Source organism: Pan troglodytes, chromosome 9, assembly GCF_028858775.2.
Source record: "Pan troglodytes isolate AG18354 chromosome 9, NHGRI_mPanTro3-v2.0_pri, whole genome shotgun sequence".
Taxonomy (NCBI): Eukaryota; Metazoa; Chordata; class Mammalia; order Primates; family Hominidae; genus Pan; species Pan troglodytes.
In genome coordinates, this window is record NC_072407.2 from 84,802,630 (window position 1) to 84,814,949 (window position 12,320).

Genomic DNA, 12,320 nt, shown 5'->3' on the forward strand with positions numbered 1-12,320 from the left:
TTCCCCTCTGTGTCCATGTGTTTCCATCATTTAGCTTCTACTTACAAGTGAGAGCATGTGGTGGTTCATTTCCTGTTCCTGCATTAGTTTGCTAAGGATAATGGCCTCCAGCTTCGTCCATGTCACTGCAAAGGACATGATCTCATTCTTTTTTATGGCTTCATAGTATTCCATGATGTATATGTACCACATTTTCCTTATCCAGTCTATTATTGATGGGCATTTAGGTTGATGCCATGTCTTTGCTATTGTGGGTAGTGCTGCAATGAACATACACGTACATGTGTCTTAATAATAGAACAATTTATATTTTGGGGGTATGTACCTAGTAATGGGATTGTTGGGTCGAATGGTATTTCTGTCTTTAGGACTTTGAGGAATTGCCCCACTGTCTTCCACAATGGTTGAACTAATTTACGCTGCCACCAACAATGTATAAGTGATCCTTTTTTTCCACAACCTCACCAGCATCTGTTATTTTTTTTACTTTTTCATAATGGCCATTCTGACTCGTGTGAGATAGTATCTCATTGTGGTTTTGATTTGCATTTCTCTAATGATCAGTGATGTTGAGCTTTTTTTCATATGATTTTTGGTCACGTGTATGTCTTCTTTTGAAAAGTGTCTGTTCATGTCCTTTGCCTGTGTTTTAATATAGGTGATAAATATTAGACCTTTGTCAGATGCATAGTTTGCAAAAAATTTCCCCCATTCTGTAGGTTGTCTGTTTAATAGTTTATTTTGCTGTGCAGAAGCTCTTTAGTTTAATTAGATCCCATCTGTCAATTTTGCTTTTTTGGCAATTGCTTTTGGTGTCTTCATCATGAAAGCTTTGCCTGTGCCTGTATCCTGAATTGTATTGCCTACGTTGTCATCCAGAGTTTTTATAGGTTTGGGTTTTACATTTAAGTATTTAATCCATCTGGAGTTAATTTTGTATATGGTGTAAGGAAGGTAGACCAGCCACATTTTAAGTGCTCAAAAACCACATGTCACTACCATATTGGAGAGTACAGGTATATCTTCAAAACCTAGTAATTCTGGCACATCGAATTTTTAAATTCTTTTTTTTTTATGAATAGGAAGTAGAAAACTTTAAACTTCTATATAAGGACATGAGATGAGAATTAGCTATAATTAAAATAATTTTATGATAAAACTGGTTTTAACTACAATAATAAATGAAACATACTGAATTGGAAAGCAATCATGAAAAATTCATCCATGGATTTGATCCACTGTAGCTTGAAAATTTTGGCAGCCTCAGCACACATTCCAATTGCATTTAAAGCAATCAGCATCACATACCTATATAATGTAATGTCTACTTCATTAGCCGTTCAGAGGAGCTTTTCTTTTCTCTAATTGATACAACCCTAGGTATTAGTTTTTAGAATGGTTAAAAAGAATTTCTTACATTTAAATGTATTTTTTAAAGACTTGTTTGGCATTGGTATTTTTTACCAACCTCTCACTTTGCTTTGTTTCCAGACTCCTCTCAAAGGCAATATACTTTTTAAATAATCAGATAAAAGGTATAATCATTAGAGAAAAATTGTCAGTATTCCCACCGCCTCACTCTATGACAAAGATTCAGGACAAATTTGAATGCTGAGAGAAGTTGCTTGCAAAGGGGCCAGCTTCCAAAAGAATGCATGCACTGAATAAAAACTATAGCAATATTTACAGACAAAAAGAACAAAGTTAGTGTTGTTTGTCCATTATTGTCATTGAAAGAAAAACAGTAGCTTCTCATGTGATTATTGTATATGCAAGGGGTGCTACACAACTTCTAAGGTCAGCATTGCAAGCAGTGAGCCATGTAGTTGTTTTCTAAGTGGAAGTCAATAACTTAGAAGAAATAAACCAAATCCTTCATCCTTCATCTATGATAGGAATTAATGCTAAGCAAAACTATTAATTAGTTTAAGAAAAGATAAAGTGTTGTTTCATGGTTTATCTCAAATTACAAAGTGTTTTCTGGACTGTGGGTCATTACATAGTTGTTTGTTCTTATTTGTGAAAAGTGTTAGGGTAAGGTCAGGATATCACTTTTCTTTTCTCATCTGCCTGAATTCAGCATACGTTAACAGAATCTGTAAAGTACCAGAAGAGCAGTTGGACACACAGGCACATTCTTAAGCAGATGTATTTTAGGACTCCAAAATTTAAAATATGAAGCTAAGGATCTGAAAAATCATTTCCCTTAAAATTATCCATGATTACAAATACTTATTCTTGTTTCTAAGAGTTTTCTAGTTTTGACTCTTATATTTGGAGTTGTTCTCCAGTTGAGTTAATTTTTGTATATGGTGTGAGTTCAGGGCTCAACTTCATTCTTTTGCCTGTGGATATCCAGTTATCCCACACCATTTATTTTTCTTTTTCAATTGAATTGTCTTGGCACTTTTTACAAATACCAATTGACCATAAGCATAATGGTTTATTTCTGGACTTTCAATTCTATTCTATTAATCTGTATGTCTATCTTTAGATACGACACCAAAAGCACAAGAGATAGAAAAAAATAGAATGAGCTTCATTAAAATTTAAAACATGTTACTGCAAAGAATAGTATCAATAAAGTAGAAAGACAACCCACGAATGGGAAAAAAAAATTTGAAAAATCACATATCTGAAAAGATATTTGTATCCAGAATATATACTAACTCTTACAATTCAAAATAAAAAGGCAACACAGTTTTAAAATGGGCAAGTGATTTGAATAGGCAGTTCTCCAAAGAATATATACAAATGGCCAATAAGCATAGGAAAAGATATTCAACTTCATTGGTACAAATAAAACAGCAATGAGTTGTGACTTTATATTCTCTGGGATAGCTAAAATAAAAAAGAAAGACAATAACAAGTGTCAGTAAGAATGTGGAGAATTGAAACACTCACACATTTCTGGTGAGAATACAAAATGGTGCAGCCACTTCAGAAAACAGTTTGGCAGTTTCTAAAAATATTGAACATGAAAGTATTAGAGGAGCAAGATTACGGACTAGAAGTCTCCACCAATCATCCTCCCCATAAGGACACTAATTTAACAGCTATCTATACAAAACAAGCACCTTCATAAGAACCAAAAATCAGGTGGGCACTCACAGTACCTGGTTTCAACTTCATATCACTGAAAGAGGCACTGAAGAGTCAGAAAAAAAAAAAAAAAAAAAAAACAGTCTTGAATCATCAATACCAACCCCTCACCCATCACCCAGCAGCAGTGGTATGATGTGGAACACATCTCTGGGCACTAGGGGGAGGGAGAGAGCAGCAATTCTGAGACATTGAACTCAGAGCTGCCCTATTATAACAGAAAATAAAACAAGAACAAATTCAGCTGATGCCCACCCACAGAGGGAGCAATAAACCAGCCCTAGCCAGAGGGAAATCTTGGCTCTTGGATGGCATTTCTGGACCTGCCCTGGGCCAGAAGGGAGCCCACTGACCTGAAGAGTGAGTCCTAGGCCAGGCAGCGTTCACCACAAGCTGACTGAAGCACCCTCAGGTCTTAAGAGAACATCAGTGGTAGTCTGGCCGTACTCCCCATGCACCTGTGATGGTAGTGGCTACAGGTGAGGCTCCTCTGCCTTTGGGAAGAAAAGGGAAGAGTGGGAAGGACTGTGTCTTGTAGTTTGAGTGCCAGCTCAACTGCAATACAATAAAACACCAGGTAGACTTCTAAGGCTTTTGACTCTAATCACTTCCAGACTGCACTTCTCTCTCTCACTCCCAGACATCACCTCTGGACCCACCTGGAGCCTCGCAGAGCTCACCACCCTGAAGGGAAGAACACAGGCCTGGCTGGCTTTGCCACCTGTTGATTGTAGAGCCCCAGGGCCTTGAGCAAACATAGGCCATAGCTAGGGAATGATTACAGCAGGCCTTGGGAAAGACCCAGTATTGTGCTGGCTTTAGGTCTAATCCAGCACAGTCCCATTAGTGGTGACCACAGAGGTGCTTGAGTCACTCCACTCCCATTTCCATGTGGCTCAAAATAGACAGAGAGACAGACTCTGTTTGTTTGGGGAAAGTAATAGAAGAGAACAAGAGTCTCTGTCTGGTAATCCAGAGAATTCTGGATCTTATCCAAGAGCATCAAGGCAGTACTTCTGCAAGTCTGCAAGAACCACAGTGTTACTGGACTTGTGGTGCCCCCTAAAGCAGTCACAGGTTGGATCACAACAACCAAATCCTTTTGAATATCTGGAAAACCTTACCAAGAAGGATGGGTACAAACAAGCCCAGACCGAGAAAACTACAATAAATACTTGACTCTTCAATGTCCAGCACAGATGAACATCTAAAGATATCAATAACTGATAAACAGAAAAACATGACCTCTCCATGTGAACTAAATAAGGCAGCAGGGATCAATCCTGGAGAAACAGAGATATGTGACCCTTCAGACAGAGAATTCAAAATCTGTTTTGAGTGAACTCAAAAGAAATTCAAGAAAACACAGAGAAGGAATTCAGAATTCAATCAGGCAAATTTAACAGAGACTGAAGTAATTAAAAAGAATCAAGCAGATATTCTGGAGCTGAAAAATGCAATTGACATATTGAAGAATGTATGAGAGCCTTTTAATAGCAGAACTGATCAAGCAGAAGAATTAGTGAGCTTGAAGACAGGCTATTTGAAAATACACAGTCAGAGAAGACAAAAAGAAAAAGAATAAAAACCAATGAAGCACACCTACGGGATCTAGAAAATAGTCTCAAAAGGGCAAATCTAAGAGTTATTGGCCTTAAAGAGGAGATAGAAAAAGAGTTAGTGGTAGAAAGTTATTTAAAGGGATAATAACAGAGAACTTCCCAAACCTTGAGAAAGATATTAACATCCAAATACAGGAAGGTTATAGAACACCAAGCAGATTTAACCCAAAGAAGACTACCGCAAGGCATTTAATAATCAAACTCCCAAAGGTCAAAGATAAAGAAAGAATCCTAAAAGAAGCAAGAGAAAGGAAACAAATAACATACAATAGAGTGCCAAAACATGTGGCAGCAGACTTTCAGTGGAAACTCTACAGACCAGGAGAGAGTGGCATGACATATTTAAAGTGCTGAAGGATGAAAACTTTTACCCTACAATAGTATATCCGGTGAAAATATTCTCCAAACATGAAGGGAAAATAAAGATTTTCCCAGACAAACAAAAGCTGAGGGATTTCATTAACACTAGGCCTGTCCTACAAAAAATGCTAATAAGAGTACCTCAATCAGAAAGAAAATGACATTAATGAAAAATAAGAAATCATCTGAAGATACAAAACTCACTGGTAATAGTAAGTACACAGAAACACAGAATATTATCACACTGTAGTTGTGGTGTGTAAACTAATCTTAAATAGAAGTACTAAATGATGAACCAATCAAAAATAATACAACAACTTTCAAGACATAGACAGTACAATAAGATGTAGATAGAAACAACAAATATTTAAAAAGTAGGGCAACAAAATTAAGACACAGAATTTTTATTAGCTTCCTTTTTGCTTGTTTGTTTATGAAAATAGTATTAAGTTGTTATCAGCTTACAATAATGGGTTATGAGATAGTATTTGCAAGCCTCATGGTAATCTCAAACCAAAAAACATACAACAAATACACAAAAAATAAAAAGCGAGCAATTAAATCATATCACCAGAGAAAACTGTCTTCACTAAAAGGAAAACAGGATGGAAAGAAAGAAGGAAGAGAAGGCCACAAAACAACCAGAAAACAAATAACAAAATGACAAAAGTACATTTTTACTTATCAATAATAACATTGAATGGAATTGACTAAACTTTTCAGTCAAAAGACATAGAGAACCTGAATGGATTAAAAACAAACAAGACCCAATAATCTGTTGCCTACAAAATAGACACTTCACATATAAAGAAATACACAGACTGAAAACAAAAGGATGGAAAAGTATATTCCATGCCAATAGAAACCAAAAAAGAGCAGAAGTAGCTATACTTATATCAAACAAAATAAATTTCAAGACAAAAACTATAATAAGAGACAAAGGAGGTCACTATATAATGATAAAGGGGTCTGAATTGCTAAGAAGGATATAACAATTTTATATATATGCATCCAACACTGAAGCACCCATATATATAAAACAAATATTATTAGAGCTCAAGAGAGAGATAGACTCCAATATAATAATAGCTGGAGACTCTAACACCCCACTTTCAGTATTGGAAAGGTCTTCCAGACAGAAAATCAACAAAGAAACATTGGACTTAATCTGCACTATATACCAAGTGGACCTAATAGATATTTACACAACATTTCATCCAACAGCTGCAGAATATCTTTTCCTGGGCACAAAGATTATCCTCAAGGATAGACCATATGTTAGGTCATAAAACAAGTCTTAAAACATTCAAACAATTGAAATAATATTAAGCATTTTCTCTGACCATGATGGAATAAAGCTATAATAACAAGAGGAATTTTGGAAACTATAAAAATACATGGAAATTAAACCATATGCTCCTGAATGACCAGTGAGCCAATGAAGTAATAAAAAAGGAAGTGGAAAATTTTCTTGAAACAAATGATAGTGGAAACACAACAGACCAAAACCTGTGGGATACAGCAAAAGCAGTACTGAAAGGGATATTTACAGCTATAAGTGCCCACATCAAAAAAGAAGAAAAACTGCAAATAAACAACCTAACAATACATCTTAAATAACTAGAAAAGCAAGAGCAAACCAAACACAAAATTAGTAGAAGAAAAGAAATAATAAAGATCCGAGAAGAAATAAGTGAAATTGAAATGAAGAAAACAATACAAAAAAATCAATCAAACAAAAATGGTTTTCTTGAAAAGTTAAGCAAAATTGACAAAGCATTGGCCAGACTAAGAAGAGGGAAGGTCAAAATAAATAAAATCAGAGATGAAAAAGGAGACATTATAACTGATACTGAAGAAATTCAAAGGATCATTAGTGGTTACTATGACTAATTCTATGTCGTTACATTGGGAAATCTAGAAAAAATGGGCATATCCTAGACATATACAACACACCAAGATTAAACCATGAAGAAATCCAAAACCTGAACAGATCAATAACAAGTAATGACGTCAAAGCTATAATAAGAAGTCTCCCAGTAAAGAAAAGCCCAGGACCCAATGGTTTTACTGCTGAATTCTACCAAACATTTAAAGAAGAACTAACACCAATCCTACTCAAACTCTTCTGAAAAATAGAGGAGGAGGGACTACTTCCAAACTCATTCTGCAAGGCCAATATGACTTTGTTATTAAAGCCAAACAAAAACACATTAAAAGGCCAAGTGCAGTGGCTCACACCTGTAATTCCAGCATTTGGGGAGGCTGAAGTGGGTGGATCACCTGAGATCAGGAGTTCAAGACCAGGCTGACCAACATGGCAAAATCCAGTCTCTACTAAAAATACACAAATTAGCTGTCATGGTGGTGCGTGCCTGTAGTCCTGGCTACTCAGGAAGCTGAGGCAACAGAATTACTTGAACCTGGGAGATGGAGGTTGCAGTGAGCCAAGATTGTGCCACCACACTCCAGCCTGGGCAACAGAGCAAGACTCCCTCTCAAAAAATACGTAAAAAATAAAAAACACGTTAAAAAAGGAAAACTAGAGGCCAATATCTCTGATGACTTTTTGTTTGTTTGTTTGTTTGTTTTGTTTTTTGTTTTTTGTTTTGAAACTGGGTCTTCCTCTGTCACCCAGGCTGGAGTGCAGTGGCGTGATGATCTCGGCTCACTACAGCCTCGACCTCCCAGGCTCAAGCAATTCTCCCAGGAGCCTCCCAAATAGCTGGGACTACAGGCACATGCGGCCAAAATGTGATTTCTCACCTGATCTCCCTAGTCCCCACTCTGACTGGTGTTCCATAATGGCATTCTTGTTCCTCATGGGGAAACATAGACTGATGGTTGCAAATCCCATGTCTGCCAGGGCCAACACATTAGCCATCACCATCATAGATGATTGGCCTCCACCTTCCAAGTCTTAAGTAAATGCATCTTATTGTCAGAACTTAAATCATACCTAGAACCCTATGGCAAGAAAGTTCAGTAAATGTATAGTTTCTAGCCTCTGTAGTACAGGGAGTGAAGATGGTGCCTTGTACTCAGTTGGGAAAGACTGGAGTAAGAATGAACTTCAGGAAAATGTTCCCTTTTGGCCATGTTAATTTTAAATTTTAAATTTTAATTAAATTTTAAATTTTAATTTTAATTAAATTTTAAATTTTAATTTTAATTAAATTTTAAATTTTAATTTTAATTAAATTTTAAATTTTAATTTTAATTAAATTTTAAATTTTAATTTTAATTTTAAAATACCGAATTTAAGGATGATGTGTTGCACAACTCTAGGGGATTCAATGGAGTGTCATCTGCATTTATATATATATTTATATAGAGAGAGACTTATATATAGATATAGATAAAGATATATCTTATATATATCTATATATAGATTATATATAGATACATAAATATATATATATATTTAAATTTTTGTACAGACAGAGTCTCACTATGTTGCCTAGGCTTGTCTTGAACTCCTGGCCTCAAGCAATCCTCCTGCTTTGGCATCCCTAAGTTATATATATTTTTTCATGTTGAGATGTATATTGATTCTGAGACATATATATGTATATATGTGTGTAAGTGTATATGTGTGTGTGTGCACATAAAATTATATGTGATGGACCTGCCTCTTAGAATCAAAGTGAAGATTGTTGGGTTCATGAGTTTAGAGCTCAGAGAAGAGGTCAGGGCCAGAGATAAAACCCAGGACATCAATACGTAAAAGTTATGTAAAGAAAGCCATGATACTAAATGAGATCATATAGGGAAGAAAGAGTCTAATAGCACCTCAACATTTAGAATTCAGAATGAAGAGAAAGAGCCAGCAAAAGAAGCTGGTCATGAGTAGCCAATGAGGTAGGAGAAAATGAGAAGAATGTAGTGTCATGGAGACAAAACTGTTGCATTCTGTTGAGAGATCAAGAAAGATGCTCACTGAGATCAACCATTCGGTTTTTGACACAGGACAGCAATTGTTACTGGTAAACAAGAGTGGTTTCATTATGATCGTGAAGAATTAGGATAGACTAGAAGATGAGAAAGTGGAGTGAGTATAGCCAACACTTTCAGGAAATTTTATAGTAAAGAGGAGAGAAGAAATGATAGAGTAATTGTTGACTGGTGGCTAAAGATAGGTAGAATTTGTCACATTCAAAACGTAACCTTTCATTGATAAAACAAAGACACTTAAACAGGAATAGATATTGAATTTTATTAATAACGATTTTTAATAGACTTTATTTTTTAGAGTTGTTTTAGGCTTACAGAAAAATTGTACAGAAACTGAGATTTCCCATGAAAACCCTCCCCCATGCACACATGGTTTCTCTTATGATTAATATCTTGCATTTGTGCTATTTGTTACAACTGATAAGCCAATATTGATTCATTATTATTAACTAAGGTTTATAGTTTACCATAGGGTTCATTTTTTGGGTTGTACAGTTTTATTAATTTTGACAAATGCTTAATGCCATGTATCCACCGTTCCAGTGTCACACAAAATAGTTTCACTGACCTAAAAATGCCCTGTATTACAATTATTTGTCCCTTTTCTCCAAACCTCTACCAACTGAGGCAGGAGAATAGGGTCTGGAGGCAGGGAACCTAAGGCCGATTCATGCTGATTGGACATCAGAGGCTACTTCCTTTTCAACCCCTCCTTTTTCTGGGTGGCAGATGAAAAATGACAATATCTCTAAATGGTCCCTTCCCATAACCAATCAGACTGGTCATGGGCCTACTCTTCACTCTGATTGGTCCCCTCCTACAACCAATCAGACTGGTGACGGGCCACTACTGCGTTTGCATAGAGTGAACCAATGGGAAACCTCTAGATGGTGTTTAAATCCCAGAAAAATCTGTAACCGACACTCTTGAGCCACTTGCTTGAGCCCACCGCCACCCTGAGGAGTGTACTTTCTTTTAGAATAAATCTCTGCTTTTGCTGCCTTGCTTTGTTTGCGCATTTTGTCCAATTCTTTGTTCAAAATGCCAAGAACCTGAACAACTACCTTCAACCGGTAACACAACCATTGATCCTTTTACTGTCTCTATAATTTTGTCTTTGCCAGAATGTCAAATAGTTGGAATCATATAGTAAGTAGGTTTTCAGATTGGTTTCTCTCACTTAGCAATATACATATAAGTTTCCTCCATGTCTTTTTACAGTTTTATAGTTCATTTCTTTTATCACTGAATAATATTCCATTCTACACAATATGTTTATCCATTCACCCATTGAAGGATATCTTAGTTGCTTCCAATTTTTGACAATCAAGAATAAAACTGCTATAAGCATTCATGTGCAAATTTCTGTGTGGATAAATTTTCAACTCATCTGGGTAAATACCAAGAAGTGAAATTGCTGAATCATATGGTAAGCCTATGTTTAACTTTGTTAGAAACTGATAGACTATCTTCCAAAATAGCTCTACTATTTTGCATTTCCACCAGCAATGAATGAGGATTCCTGTTGTTACATATTTTCACCACTTCTTGTTGTCAGTGTTTTGGATTTTAGCCATTCTAATAGGTGTGTATTGGTGTCTTAATTTGCAATTACGTAATAACATATGATGTTGGGCATTTGTTCATATGCTTATTTGCAAACTGTATATTCTCTTTGGAGGTGCTTCAGTTCAGATCTTTTGCTCACTTTGTAATTGGGTTGTTTTAACACAATTGGGTTGGTTGTTTATTGTTAAGTTTTAAGGGTGTTTTGTATATTTTGGGTGTAAGTCCTTTATCAGATATGTGTTCTGCAAATATCTTCTCCCAGTCTGTGGCTTTTCTTTAAATTTTCTTAATATTATCTTCCACAGAGAAGTCTTTAATTTTAATGAAGTCTAAATTATCAACTTTTTCTTTCATGGATCATACTTTTGGTACTATATCTAAAAAGTCATCATCAAACCCAAGGTCACCTAGATTTTCTCCCATGTTGTCTTCTGGAAGTTGTATAGTTTTTTGTGTCATGTTTAGGTCTATGATTCATTTTGAGTTCATTTTTGTGAAAGGTATAAAATCTGTGTCTAAGTTTTGTTTTGTTTACTTTGGTTTTTGGCATGGTGATGTCCAGTTGTTCCAGCACTATTTATTGAAAAGCCTTTTCTCCATTGAATTGCCTTTGCTCCTTTGTCAAAGTCCAGTTGAACTATATTTGCATGGGTCTATTTCTGGGCTCTCCATTATGTCCCACTGATCTATTTGTCTATTAGTTTGTCAATGTTTTCATCACTATGGCTCAATAGTAAGTCTTGAAGCCATAGAGTGCCAATCCTCTGACTTTATTTTTTTTTCCATATTGTGTTGGATATTCTGGTTCTTTTTCCTTTCTATATAAACTTCAGAATCTGTTTACCAATATCCATGAAATAAATTACTGTGATTTTGATTGGGATTATGTTAAATCTATATGGGAAGAACTGACATTTTAATAATATTTTCTTGCTGTCCATGAACATGGAATACCTTTTCATTTTTGTTTTCTTTGATTTTTTAACAGTTGTATAGTTTTCCTCATATAAGTATTATACATATTTTGTTAAGTTTATAACTATGTCATTTTTAGTGATAATATAAAAGAAGTCGTGTTTTTAATTTAAAATGTTAATTGCTCATTGCCATTAGATAGAAAAGCAATTGAGTTTTTTATACTAATCTTTTTTCCTGCAAACTCACTATAATCACTTAGTGGTTCCAGGATTTTTTGTTGGTTCTTTAGAATTTTCCAAATAGATAATTATATCATCCACAAGCATAGTTATACTTCTTCCTTTTCAATCCATATCCCTTTTAAATCCTTTTCTTATTTTATTGCATTAGCTAGGACTTCCAATGTGAAGTTGAATAGGAATGGTGAGGGAGATATCCTTATTTTGTTCTCAGACTTGAAGTTTCTGTCTATTCCTAGTTTTCTGAGAATGTATATAATGAATGGGTGTTGGATTTTGTCAAATGCTTTCTCTACATTTGAAAAATTCTGTAATTTTTCTTCTCTAGTCTGTTGATGTGAAAAATTACATTAATTGATTTTTTAAATGTTGAATCAGTTTTGAATACCTGGAATAAATTCCAGTTAACCATGGTATATAATTCATTTCAAATTACTTTTTAACTTTTATCAAGATGATTTATATGTGATGATTTTATTATTATATTTACTAATATTGCATTTTCCTAGTATTTCTGCAATTGAACTACATGTTTTATGATGTATTCGCTTTTTAA

At 35.0% G+C, this 12,320-nt stretch overlaps 1 long non-coding RNA gene across 1 annotated transcript in view; it reads left to right on the plus strand.

Moving 5' to 3' along the window:
* Positions 1 to 8,988: 8,988 nt before the first annotated feature.
* The window catches only part of LOC107967179 (uncharacterized), a 35,260-nt gene continuing 31,928 nt past the window's right edge, over positions 8,989 to 12,320 (plus strand). The window contains exon 1 of the long non-coding RNA XR_001707470.4: positions 8,989 to 9,135. This is a non-coding gene — a long non-coding RNA (uncharacterized LOC107967179). The remainder of the gene's footprint in view (positions 9,136 to 12,320) is intronic.